Consider the following 10,254-nt stretch of genomic DNA (forward strand, 5'->3'; position numbering starts at 1 on the left):
CCTGCCACGATTCTCTTCTCCTTGGCTCTCCTGTTTTTTCTTCTATCTGTCAGACCATACCTTGTGCTCCTTTGCTGGCTCATAATCCATGTCATGACTGATAACTGCATGTGTGTGGGAAGTGAGGTGGTGCAGTGGATATAGTGCTAGAGTCAAGAAGATTCAGTCTTCCTGAGTTCAAATTTGGCCTCAGACTCTTACTAGCTGTGCGACCCTGGGCAAGTCACTTAATCCTGTTTGCTTCAGTTTCCTCATCTGTAAAATTAACTGGAGAAGGAAATGGCAAACTACTCCAGTACCTCTGCCAAGGAAACCCTAAATAGGGTCCTGAAGAGTTGGACATGACTGAAAAAAGACTAAACAAAACTGTGTGTATATCCTTAGGTCCTGTCCTGGACCCTCTACTCTATACTCTCATTTGGTAACTTTATCAGCTTACAAGAGTTTAATTATTGCATGTATGAAGATGAGTCACATATCTATATTCCAAATCTTTCTGCCGAGCTCTGGTCCCACATTACCATATGCTTGTTGAATATTTCAAACAAGATATCCTGGAGACATCTCAAACTCAATATTTTGAAAACAGAATTCATGACTTTCCTGCTAAATCTATCCTTCAATAGGACTTCCTTACTCCTATTCAGTTTCTCCCATTGGTGAACCTGGGGTTATCCTTGACTAGCCACTCTCCTTTATCTTAAATAATAGGTCAGTTGCCACATTTTGCTATTTCTTTCATTTTTTTAGCATAAATTTATTATTTGCTTTTAACATTTATCTGTTCAAAATTTCAAGCTCTAAATTTTGTCTTCCTCCTGCCCCTCCCTCACCCATCATCTTGTCATTTCTACCTTCACAGTTTTACTCCCATTCAACTCTTTTTCTTTACTCCTTCATCCACCTTTTAGTTCAGACCCTCATCACCTCTCACCTGGACTACTACAATAACTTCCTAATTGGTCTCTTTGTCTTAAGTTTCTACCTAATGACTCAAATTGGTATGCACCTGAACATAGCTGCATTAAATAGTTATTGTACTTCACTCACTAACAGTAGGAAGAACTCACTGATCATTTCTGCCTTTACTCACTCTCCTTTGAACTTTGTTTTTATTGAACAAAGGGGATGTATTTATTTAATGGTTTTATTGAGTCAATTCCCACACAGAGGCCAATGTGATTTTCCTTAAACTCAGATCAATCCATGCCACTCCCCTACTCAATAATCTCCATTGATTCTCTAGTGCTCCTAAGATAAAGTATAAATTCCTCTATTTGGTATTTAAAGCTCTTAACAATCTGGCACCCACCTAGGTTTTCAACCTCATTATATACTACTTCCTTTTCCACATCTGTGGTTCAGCCAAACTCTGGTCTTCTCTCTGTTCTTCACACCTAAACACTTCATTTCCTGTTTCCATGCCTTTCTACTTGTCCCCCATGCCTGGAGCACACTTCTTCACCCTTGTCTCAGACCTAGGCACATCCTTCAAGATAGTTCAACCACTGCCTTTAATGTAAAGCCTTTGCTGATCTTTCCAACTGCTAGTGTTACTCCCTCTATAACCTCCTCATATTTTATTATCTTGAATTTATTTCATATTTATTCTCTAAATACTCATAAATGTATGCTATATTTCCCGATAGAATCTCTCCTCCTTTAGGACAGGCATTATTTCAGTTTTTCATCTTTATATTGCCAGCAACAAGTACAGGGCTTGTCAATTACTTAGTAAATATTTTTGATTGAAAAATTGATTGTTCAGTTGGAATCAGACTAAGTATAAAATTTTTATTCATCATAAGTTTCCTACATATTCATATTTATAAATATTTAGATCTTTAAAAGAGAAATATTTCTATTGACCAGTTAATTGGTTAGCAAACAGCCCTTTACTTTCTACTACTTAATTTGTAGTACAGCTACTTTTTTAGATGAGATAAATATACAAGAACACTGTTTTGTAAACTTAGTATTCATGTAGCTACTTTATCTTTCTAGATACCCTAGATCAGGGTATGAAAGATTTTGCATTATATACTGAGTATTCAGTTTCTTAAATATATCCACTAGATATACAAATGTCAGAAGAAATTTTTCATTATGAAATTATTTTCTTTCATCTTTGTTGTTATCACTAAGAAAAATGAAACTTATTTTTTTTCATTCAAATTCTCTTCAAGATACAAGAATGCTAGAATGTTTTGCAAAACTATGTAAGTATCTAATGCTCTGCCCTCACACTGTTACACAATTTTGCACAGAACCTTCCTTTTAATGGAATTTTCAAAATGATGTTGATTACTCTTGTAACAAATGGACAAACAGTAGTAACTCTACATTCATATTTCTTAATACATGTGATTGTATATGAAGCATAGAATGTGCCCAAATTGAATAAGAGGCCAATAGACCTGTATTTCATCCTGATATCAATTCAGTTCTTTAACTGAAGACTCTGATATAATTTTCCTACATTAAATAATTTTCATTTTAAAAATTTGTCAATTATGTTGCAAATTCTTCTTGCTATGGCATTGCCATCAACAGGCTTACAAAGTAACAAATCTTCCTTTATGTCAATTTTAACAACATATTTTACATATATAATTGTGCATTTTTATCTTTAAGTGCATCTGCTGCCTCATCCACTTCTGGCACAAAATAGAAAAAGTTTAGTTTTTGAATGAATTGATTACAATGGTCTTTCTTCATTAGGCAATATTTACTGTCATATTATTTTTCAGTGAAATGAAACCCTTTGAATATACTTGTACATAATTTACCAAGATCTGTTCTTAACATGCCCATACCTCTGGGTAGGTAATGTTTCTATTATTAAATGGGGCTTTTTACACTTTAATCAACCCCGTATGGTGCAAGAAATCCTTCTGATGTTTTGTAGTGTTTGTAAAAGAATGTATTTCATGTTAAAAGCATCTAATTTTCTCTGGAAAAATTTCTACATCTTGCTCATGTATTCTGTATATACACTTTCAAGATGTTTCCATTGAGGGGGGCAGAGCCAAGATTACAGCATGGACTTTCTAGCGCTCTCCCCCCAGTCCCAGGCAAATACCTGTAAAAAATGACTCTAAACAAATTCTGGAGCTGCAGAATCCACAGAATGACAGCATGAAGCTAATCTCCAGCCCAATACAGCCTGGAAGGTCACTGGGAAGTGTCTATAGCCTATGCTGGGAGCAGAGTTTAGCCTAGTTTGGGCCACGCTGACATAGACAGGACCTGAGCAGGTCTTGGGGGAATTGAAGCACAGGAAACTGTTGTGGTTTCCCAACTTCTTGACCCCACAACACCTAGGACAAATTGGAAGGTCAGTAGAAAAAAATCTATGGGATCAGTATGAGAGAGTAGAGTGGTCCAGCCCCAGCCCCAGTGTGGTGGAGGGGGTGGAGGAGCTGGCAGAGTTGCTGTGGAGGAGTCTGCAGTGGAAATCATAGCAGCCACAGCAGAGGCAGAAGCAGTGACTGTTTTTGGAGCTCTAGGGCCACAGATTGTGGGGGAGATTCAGTGGCTGAGAGTACAACCTCCAACCCTACTGAAAATAGAGAACTACCTTGACAAACAGTGCAAAGGTCAAGTGAATAGTTAGGAAAATGAGCAAAAACCAGTAAAATAATCATATATAGAGTCTTATTTTGGTGACAAGGAAGACCAAAATATACAAATGGGAGACAATAAAGTCAAAGTTCCTACATCCAAAGCGTCCAAGAAAAATATGAATTGGTGTCAGACCATGCAAGACCTCAAAAAGTATTTTGAAAATCAAGTAAGAGAAGTAGAGCAAAAACTGGGAAGAGAAATGAGAGTGATGTAAGAAAATCATGAAAAACAAGTCAACTCCTTGCTAAAGAAGACCTCAAAAAATGCTGAAGAAAATAACACTTTAAAAAATAGACTAACCCAATTGGCAAAAGAGATCCAAAAAGCCAATGAGAAAAAGAATGCCCTAAAAAGTAGAATTGGCCAGATGGAAAGGATGGCCAAAAGCTTACTGAAGAAAATAATTTCTATGAAATATCTCATTGGAAAAACAACTGACCTGGAAAATAGATCTAGGACAGGCAATTTAAAAATTATTGGAATATCTGAAAGCTATGATCAGAAAGAGAGCTTAGACATCATCTTCCATGAAATTATCAAGGAAAACTTCCCTGATATTCTAGAAGGACAGGGTAAAATAGACATTGAAAGAATCCACCAATCATCTCCTGAAAGAGATCCCCAAAGGAAAACTCCTAGGAATATTGTAGTCAAATTCCAGAGCTCAAATCCCAGGTCAAGGAGAAAATATTGCAAGCAACCAGAAAGAAACAATTCAAGTATTGTGGAAATGCAATCAGGATAACACAAGATCTAGCAGCTTCTACATTAAGGGAACACTGGACTTGGAATATAATATTCCAGAGCTCAAAGAAGCTAGGATTAAAATCAAGAATCACCTACCCAGTAAAACTGAGTACAATATTTCAGGGGAAAAATGATCATTCAATGAAATAGAGGATTTTCAAGCATTCTTGATGAAACGACCAGAACTGAATAGAAAATTTGACTTTCAAACACAAGAATCAAGAGAAGCATGAAAAGGTAAACAGGAAAGAGAAATCATAAGGGACTTACTAAAGTTGAACTGTTTACATTCCTACATGGAAAGATAATATTTGCAACTCTTGAGACTTTTCTCAATATTAGGGTAGTTAGAGGGCTTATATACATAGACTCAGAGGGCACAGGGTGAGTTGAATATGAAGGGATGATATCTAAAAACATAAAATTAAGGGGTGAGAGAGGAATATATTGGGAGGAGAAATGAATAAATAGAATGGGGCAAATTATCTCCCATGAAAGAGGCAAGAAAAAGTTTTTTCAATGGAGGGGAAGAGAGGGAATGTGAGAGGGAAAGAGTGAACCTCACTCTCATCAGATTTAGCTTGAGAAGAGAATAACATGCACACTCAATTTGGTATGAAAATCTATCCTAAACTGTAGGAAAGTAGGGTGAAGGGGATAAGTGAGGATGGAAGGTGTGATAGAAGGGAGGACAACTAGGAAGAGGGGGTAATTAGAAGTAAACACTTTTGAGGATGGTCAAAAGATAGAATAGAATAAATGGGGGGGCAGGATATGATGGAGGGCAATATGATTAGTCTTTCACAATATGACTGTTATAGAAGTGTTCTGCATAACTACACATGTATAAGCTATATTGAATTGTTTGCCTCTTCAGTAGGGCTGGGTAGGGAAGGAGTAATGGAGAGAAGTTGGAACTCAAAGTTTTAAAAGTAAATGTAAAAAATTGTTTTTACATCAAACTGGAAAATAAGATGTAAAGGCAATGAGGTATAGAAATCTATAGATTTCTATAGAAAAATAGAAGGGGAAGGGGATAAGAGAAGGGAGGAGTGTGTAAGGGCAAGCAAAGCAGGATCTTTTGCTCTTTTTGTTTTAGTATAATCAAGAAGTATAATGCCTCTATTTGTTCCAGGATCCATGGCCATTTAGATTATAAGGCCAAGGATCCTGGAAAGATGGATTGTAAGGGTAAGTAAAGTAGGATCTTCTGCTTTTTTTTTTGAAATGTACATTTATTTTTTAAAATTTATTTTTAGTTTTTGACATTAATTTCTACAAGATTTTGAGTTGAAAATTTTCTCCCCATCTCTTCCCTGCCCCCACCCCAAGACAGCGTGCATTCTGATTACCCCTTCCTCCAATTTGCCCTCCCTTCTACCACACCCCTCTCTTCCCTTATCCCCATCTTCTCTCTTTCCTTGTAGGGCAAGATAGATTTCTATACCCCATTACCTTGTATTTCTTATTTCCCAGTTGTATGCAAAAACAATTCTCAACATTGGTTCCTAAAACTTTGAGTTCCAATATCTCTCTCTTCCTCCCTCCCCACTCATCCCCACTGGGAAGGCAAGCAATGCAATATAGATTATACATGTGTAGTTATGCAAATGACTTCCATAATAGTTATGTTGTGAAAGATCTATATTTCCCTCCATCCTATCCTGCTCCCCATTTATTCTATTCTCTCTTTTGACCTTGTCCTTCCTCAAAAGTGTTTATTTCTAATTACTCCCTTCTCCCAATTTGCCCTCCTTCTGTCATCTTCCCTATACTCCATTTATCTCCTTCTTCCCTACTTTCCTGTAGTATAAGATAGATTTTCTTACCAAATTGAGTGTTCATTTTATTTATTCCTTGAGCCAAATGTGATGAGAGTAAGATTCACTTTTCCCCTCTCACCTCCCACCTTTCCCTCTCCATTGGAAAAGCTTTTTCTTGCTTCTTTTATGAGAGAAAATTTGCCCCATTCCATTTCTCCCTTTCTCTTCTCAATATATTCCTCTCTCACCCTGTAATTTTATTTTTTTAGATATCATCCCTTCCTATTCAACTCACCTTGTGCCTTCTGTGTGTGTGTGTGTGTATATATATATATATATATATATAATCCCTCCAACTACTCAAATATGCAGAAAAGTCTCAAGAGTTGCAAATATTATCTTTCCATGTAGGAATGTAAACAGTTCAACTTTAGCAAGTCCCTTATGATTTTTCTTTCCTGTTTACCTTTTCATACTTCTCTTGATTCTTGTGTTTCAAAGTCAAATTTTCTATTCAGCTCTGGTCTTTTCATCAAAAATACTTGAAAGTCCTCTATTTCATTGAATCACCATTTTTTCCCCCTGAAGTGTGATACTCAGTTTTGCTGGGTAGGTGATTCTTAGTTTTAATCTTAGTTCCTTTAACTTTTGAAATATCATATTCTAAGGTCTTCTATCCCTTAACGTAGAAGCTGCTAGATCTTGTGTTATCCTGATTGTATTTCCACAATACTTGAATTGTTTCTTTCTGGCTGCTTGCAATATTTTCTCCTTGATCTGGGAACTTTGGAATTTGGCTACAATATTCCTAGCAGGTTTTCTTTACAGATTTCTTTCAGGAGGTGACCAGTGGATCCTTTCAATATTTGTTTTGCCCTCTGATTCTAGAATATCAGGGAAGTTTTCCTTGATAATTTCATGAAAGATGATGTCACAGCTCTTTTTTTCTGTCATAGCTTTTAAGTAGACCCATAATTTTTAAATTGTCTCTCCTAGATATATTTTCCAGATCAGTTGTTTTTCCAATGAGATATTTCACATTATCTTCTACTTTTTCATTCTTTTGGTTTTGTTTTGTAATTTCTTGGTTTCTCCTAACGTGATTAGCTTGCATCTGCTCCATTCTACTTTTAAAGAACCATTTTATTCAGTGAGTTTTTGAACCTCCTTTTCCATTTGGCTAATTCTGCTTTTTAAAGCATTCTTCTCCTCATTGGCTTTTTGGACCTCTTTTGCCATTTGGGTTAGTTAAAGCTGTTATTTTCTTCAGCATTTTTGGGAGGGTCTCCCTTAGCAAGCTATTGACTTGCTTTTCATTATTTTCTTGCATAGCTCTCATTTCTCTTCCCAGTTTTTCTTCCACCTCTCTTATTTGATTTTCAAAATATTTTTTGAGCTCTTCCATGGCTTGAGACCATTGTATATTTATTTTGGAGGTTTTGAATGCAGAAACCTTGGCTTTGGTGTCTTCCTCTGATGGTATCCTTTGTTCTTCCTCATCTGAAACAATGCAGGAAAATATCTGTTCACCAAGAAGGTAAACTTCTGTAGTCTTATTTTTTCCCTTTTTTGGGCATTTTCCTAGCCTGTTACTTGACTTTTGAGTCCTTTGGCAAGTGGAGGGTATACTCTAGGGACCTGTAGGTTCTCAGTTCCTCCAAGGTGGCACAATCAAGGGACAGGAGTTTACTCTTCTCCTGGCCTTCACTCTGGTCTGAGAACAGCCACAAGCTTTTCTGCCCAGGATCTGTGAGTAGGATTTCTTGTCCACAACTGCCTCCAGCTCCACCAGCCACTGCTCCTCCTCACCTCAGGAATACCACTCAGGGCTGAGATTCAGATCAGGGACTTGATTCCCCCAAGGGCTTTAGGCTGAGGGCTCCTAAAATGGATGTTGTTGCCTCAGCACCCGGCCAGACTGCATTCCCTTTTCACTCAGGTGAAAGAGTTCTCTCACTGACCTTTGAAGCTATCTTTGGCATTTGTGGGTTGAGGAATCTGGGGACTGCAGCTGCTGCCTCGGATTCCACGTCCTGAAATCTGCTCCAGTTCTGTCCCAGCTGGCACCACAGGGCCAAAGCTAGACTGCGCTCTGCTCTGAGCCTGGTGCGATAGACCCTTCCTGTCAGCCTTTCAGGCTGTCTTGGGCTGGAAATCTCTTTCACTCTGTTGTTTTGTGGCTTCCGCTCCTCTAGAATTTGTTTAGGGTCATTTTTTTACAGGGGGCTTTGGAGGGAGAGCTAGAGTAGGTCAGTCTTTCTACTCAGTCATCTTGGCTCTACCTGCTGTTTTTGTTTTAGTATAATCAAGTGCCTTTGATTGAATCTTGCCTTCATCAACTAAGAGTCTTTACTAGGAGTAAAGTACAGAAAAAAGACTTTCTTTAACTAGAAACAGTATATGTATTTGTATTGTTAATCTGATTAAAGATCTTCCCCACTCATTAATGGGCCTGCCCATTAAAGAGGGTTTGATCAGGGACAATTTGTAGGAAGGTCCACAACTTTTATTAATGAAGCACTGGTTCTCAAGGGTTAGGATGCCCTCTGGCTCTATAAAAGATATAAGTACTCTGAGGGTGAAGTTTTACTTTGAGGCTTAGTTTTTGAAAGAAGTTTTGTGTGCCAGAGAAGACTCTGGGAAGTCACTAAGGAGCCTCCTGGATTTGAAAATCCAGATGTTGGTGTTTCCCTCTCCAGCAACTAAGATCAGACAGTTGGACCTGTCTGTTGATTTGTGATATGTGTGTGTGTGTGTGTGTGTGTGTGTGTGTGTGTGAGTGTATCTATATCTATGTTTATATTGCTTACATCAGAAAGTTTGGAAGCACTGTCTGTTGATTTCCTGAACTCAGTGAATGATATATATGATTGATTAAAGGAGATTGTTAATCCCTCAAAAGTTGCCTTTGCTTTTAGAAAAACACATCAAAGAACCCAAGATAGTGGCCCCCCTGTGTATGTCAGGGTGCTTACTGATACAGAGTGTGATAGAAGGAGGGCAGATTGGGGGAAGTAGTAATCAGAATTCACACTGTCTTGGGGTGAGTGGAAGGGAGAGATGGGGAGAAAATTTGGAACTCAAAATCAAGTGTTGAAAACTAAAAATAAATAAATACATTTTTAAAAGCCACTTCCCCTTATTAGGTTTCACACTATATGAAACTAAACTATTCGCATAAATCAAACATAATGGTCTTTCCTTAAAAAGCAGAACTTATGAATCTCAATGATTAATATTATAGATCTTATTTTCTGAATTTGGGTATTTTACTTTGCATTACTTTATTTCTGCCACTTATGCTATCTCTTTATTGCTTTGCTTTATTAGCTTTAGATGATTCAAGGGACTTCCTATTCCAGTCAGTTATGTATTTATCCATTACTAAAGGTTATGATTTTTTAAAAAAATAAAACAATAAAAGTTTTTAACAGCATTAAATGTAAATATGATTGGTGATAAGTTTGAACCATTAACTCTAACTGTTCTGTAGTTGCTTCATTTTTTAAAAAGTTGCATTTTTTTTTGAGGGGGAGACATTTATATTTATTAGTCTTTACAAAATGAATTATGTGGAGAAACATAACAGATATTATGCTATTTTAACTTCCATAGAAAGATTGTTTAACTTCAAATGTCAATACTTTGTACTCAGATGAAGGAAGTAATGCAACATCACAACTCATTTTGTGAAAAGCCTGAGAATGATAATGGCAGTTAATGCCCACATGAGAATTCCACATGGACTGACTCAAATTTGTATTAACTTGCACATAGCTGTATTAAAAAGTTATTCTACTGCATTCACTGATAGTAGGAAGGAATTCACTGATGATTCCTACATTTGTTGGCTCTTGAACTTATTTTTATTGAACACAAGGCATATATTTATTTAAGAATTTTACTTGAAAATAATTTTGGCCATTGCTTTGAGCCCTGATACCTGCCCCAGACACAGGAGTGAGATGGTCTTTTCCCTACAATTTGGCAAACTCTGGGTAGATAGAATTATAAAGAGATGGATGAATGGATAGAGAAACATAGATAATTGTTTAAAAGATAAATATACTACTTAATAAGTGCTTACTATTTTCCAGGCATGAGTTAAGGGCTGGGA

Source organism: Notamacropus eugenii, chromosome 2 (assembly GCF_028372415.1).
Source record: "Notamacropus eugenii isolate mMacEug1 chromosome 2, mMacEug1.pri_v2, whole genome shotgun sequence".
Lineage (NCBI taxonomy): Eukaryota > Metazoa > Chordata > Mammalia > Diprotodontia > Macropodidae > Notamacropus > Notamacropus eugenii.